Source organism: Triticum aestivum, chromosome 3B, assembly GCF_018294505.1.
Source record: "Triticum aestivum cultivar Chinese Spring chromosome 3B, IWGSC CS RefSeq v2.1, whole genome shotgun sequence".
NCBI lineage: Eukaryota > Viridiplantae > Streptophyta > Magnoliopsida > Poales > Poaceae > Triticum > Triticum aestivum.
In genome coordinates, this window is record NC_057801.1 from 375,871,566 (window position 1) to 375,875,966 (window position 4,401).

Genomic DNA, 4,401 nt, shown 5'->3' on the forward strand with positions numbered 1-4,401 from the left:
AGGCGTTCGAGACCCTGCCCGTATGTACGTACGTGGCCATATTTTCTTTCTTGCACCCTCGCCGCTGTACGTACGTGTACATGCTACGTGTGCGCCTCTACTACGACACGTACGCGCCTCTACTACGACACGTGCACGCCTCTACATCGACCAGTATATATGTACATACACGTTCGCGACTAGAATGACAACACTATGTACGCTTCCACCAGGTGGATCCCGACTGTCAGGCACTTCCTTGCGTGCGAAAATGTAGCTGGTAGGTCCCAGCAGTCAGAGGGGCAAATTGTTTTTTTGCCCGGACGCACTTCCTTGCGTGCGAAGATATAGCTGGTGGGTCCCAGCAGTCAGGGGGGGAATCATTTTTTTTGCCCAGACGCACTTCCTTGCGTGCGAAGGTGTAGCTGGTTGGTCCCAGTAGTCAGGGGGAAAACATTTTTTTGCGAAATACGGTGGCCCGTTCGATGGGTCCCCGCTGTCAGGTGGAGGAATAATTATTTTCCGCGTAATAAGGAGGCACTTCCTTGCTGTGGCCGTGGACCCAGCTGTCGGCCTCTCCACATACAGTCCATGTCCGATGGAAGTCGTTCCTTGACCATGTTCACCACGCCGCGCCGAGAGCACCAGGGCGGTGGACGACGGCGAGGCCTAGGAAGGGGACGATGGGGAGCCGGGGAAGACGCGACAGTGGAAGCCCGCGCGGAGAGGAGTACGAGGGTTCACTGGTTCGGCTGCGGTGTGAGGCTGCCATCGCCGCAGGGCCTAGCCAGCGGTGGGAATAGTAGGGGGCGATGAGGCCTCCGCGACAGCACATCCGGCCACGGAAGGCAGGAGCATCCGGCACGACCGGCGCTGCTTTGGGCGGCTGGAGCAAGAAGGCCAGAGGTTGAAGAAGCAGTACGACCATTGGATGGACATCGTACGGTCACTGGAGCTAGAATCGTTTATATTGACTAAGTTGACAAAGCCCTCCATCCCCATCAACTTAGTAGGCCCACAAGTCAGCCTCCCACCAAGGTGGGTCCCAGCTAGCAGGGGGGTATTCATTTTTTTGTGCGTAATAAGGAGGCACTTCCGGTGGGTCCAAGCTGACAGCAGGGGGAACATTTTTTCACGAAATATGGTGGCCCGTCGGGTGGGTCCCAGCAATCAGGGGCAAACGTTTTTTTCGTGAAATACTGGTGGCCCGTCTGGTGGGTCCCTGCTGTCAGGTGGAGGAATTATTATTTTCCGCGTAATAAGGAGGCACTTCCTTGCGGCTGCCGTGGACCCAGTTGTGAGTCTCTGCACGTATAGTACTCTTCCGATGGAATTCGGTCGTTGACCACATTGACCACGCCGCACCAAGAGCACCACGGCGGTGGACAACGGCGTGGCCTAGGAAGGGGACGACACAGAGCCGGGGAAGACGCGGCAGTGGATGCCCACGCGGAGAGGAGTACGAGGGTTCACTAGTTCGGCTGCGCTGCCGTCGCTGCAGAATAACAGGGGGTGTGGGTGAGTGGAGTGGAGGGATAGCCTGGCCAGCGGTGGGAGTAGTATGGGGCTGGTGATGCCTCCGCGGCAGCACAGCCGGCCACGGGAGGCAGGAGCAGGCGGCATGACCGGTGCTGCTTTGGGCGGCTGGAGCAAGAAGACCAGAGGTTGAAGAAGCACTACGCTCGTTGGATGGACATCGTACGGTCAGTCGAGCTAGAATCGTGCATACTGACTAAGTTGACAAAGCCCTTCGTCCTAGTCAACTTAGTAGTCCCACTATACTGGGTCCCAGCTAGCAGGGGAGTATTCTTTTTTTTGGGCGTAATAAGGAGGCACTTACTTGCATGCGAAGATATAGCTGGTGGGTCCGAGCTATCAGCGGCGGTAATGTTTTTTTCACAAAATACAGAGGCCCTTTCGGTGGGTCCCAGATGTGAGGTGGAGGAATCATTATTTTGCGCGTAATAAGGATGCATTTCCTTGCGTGCGGCCATGGACCCAACTGTCAGCCTCTCCACGTACAGTCCACTTCCGATGGATGTCGTTCATTGACCACATTGACCAGGCCGCGCCGAGAGCACCAGGGCAGTGGACGACGACGAGGCCTAGGAAGGGAACGACACAGAGCCAGGGAATACTTGGCAGTTGTTTCGCACGCGGAGGAGTACGAGGGTTTACTGGTTCGTCTGCCGCCGCCGGAGAATAACAACATGTGTGGGACTGTGGGTGAGTAGAGGGATGGCTAGGCCAGCGATGGGAGTATGATGGGGCGGTGAGGCCTGCGCGGCAGCACAGCCGTCCGCGGGGAGGAGGGAGTAGGCAGTCCCGCCGGCGATTGTTTGAGCAACTGGAGCAGGAAGAACAGACATTGAAGAAGCACGATGGCCGTTGGATGGACATCCAATAGTATAAAGGCCATCTGTGGAAAGCCTCAAATATGTGGAAAACAGCATACAGCCCATCTGCCATTATTTCAAATTACAGCCCATTTGCTAATTCTTTCGGGTTTTTTTGGAGCCCATATTCTTTTTGTTAGCATTACAGCCCATATTGTGGCCACGGTTAAAAATATATACGAAATTTTGCATATGTCGGTGCGGGCTGAACTATTTTTAATCCCGAAATTTCGAGTCACATTCAGACTGATTTTAAAAATAAATGTATATCAATATAAAATCCAATAAATTGTCCACGCATAAAAATCAATGCAATTTAAAATCTCGAAATGAAAAAAAGATATTTGAAACTAATTGCCGGTTTGATGTGTTTTAAAAATGTACAGCCCATTTCTCATTACTGATAGGCCATTTTCTCGGCCAGCCGAATGAAGCTCTCCTCGTCTTGAAAGATTTGCAGCCCAACAGGCCTGATAAAGTGACTTACTTGACAAATCACAAAAAAAATAGGCTAGCCATTTTCAAAAATAAAAAAACTACTGGGCTGGTCTGTGGTAAACATAAAAAAAAGGTTGTCTAGATAGGCCAGAGTGTCCCACACAGCCTAGTTGACACCCTGCTGCCGTCTCAAAAACAAATTAGATAAATGCCACTCCAATTATGGCGATTCATAAAAATGCCACTGCAATTTCCAAACTTTGAAAAATGACACTGCAATTTTTGCAAACTTTGAAAAACGCCACCGGAGTTTGCAAACTTTGAAAAAGGCCACTCCAGACTTCAAAAAATGCCACTAGAAATGGCATGAAATGAAATTTTTCAAAGTTTGGAAATTGCAGTGGCATTTCTCGGAGGCATTTATCGAATTAACCAAAAAAAATAACTGGGCGAGCTGTTGGGTCCCTGGTGTCAGCCGCTCGTTGTGCAATTCTCTCGTTTATTGACTACGTTGACAATGGCATGGGACCCAGATGTCAGAAATCCACTAGGAGGAGCCATTTTTTTATTGGCTTGAAATAAGGAGGCACTTGCTTGCGTACTGCCATGACCTTGGCGGGTCCCTGCTGTCATCCTCTCCAGGTACAATCATCTCCTGATTGTGTACGCGTCAACTTGCTAGGCCCACAAGTCAGCCTCTAAACCCGTGGAGGACAAATACAACCCATTTAAAAAAATAACAGCCCATTCCATATGTTCAAACGGAAAGTTCAACATTTAGAGCAAAGTAACAGGCTTGATCCACATATAGAGTACTGAATTTCCACATTGACAACCATCATAGCCAAGTTAACTATCTACTCCCACTAGACAAGTACTAACTTACTCTTAGCTAACTAGACGATGCCGGCAGCCAGCCGTGTTACACGCTAAATGCCGGCACCGGCGTCCTGCGCCACGCCTCGGACTTTCCAGAGGTGCGATAGGGCGCGTTGCTCGCGCGCGTTGGCCCTTTCCATGCTGGTGTGGTCCACCGAAGCTTCGGCTTCCAAGCGGGAAACCCACTTGACGAGCAATGAAGCACCTAGTGTTGGCCAGTAAATAGTACAGTACTACTTTTCTGTAGTCCATGAAGTGACTATCCAATATTTGTGTCTATTTTCAAATGGCACTGCATGCAGTGACTATACTATTCTCTTGTGCAGTTTAACCAAAATTGCGGACACTTTGTTTGTTTGCCAAATAGCAACGGGCAGACATCTCTGTCTGCTAGTAAACATATACCACACCATGTTCGCAGTGATGGAAGAGGTGAAATCGATACAACCGAAATTGAGCATCCAATCATTGAATCCTGTCCTGCACCTCCAATGTAGGTCCACCCTGCCAATAAATTCACATGCAAACCACTAGTATTACTATCTAATGACAGTACAAAAAGAGTAGCAAGATAGTAGCAAACCATGTACCTTCATAATGAACAGCTCATAGTGCCACCAATTGGATATAAAGGTTTGGAAAAAAACATGCTCCTAATGTTGAACCAGTTGGACTTTTTGTGCAGCTCCACTAAAATCGAGCATCCCTG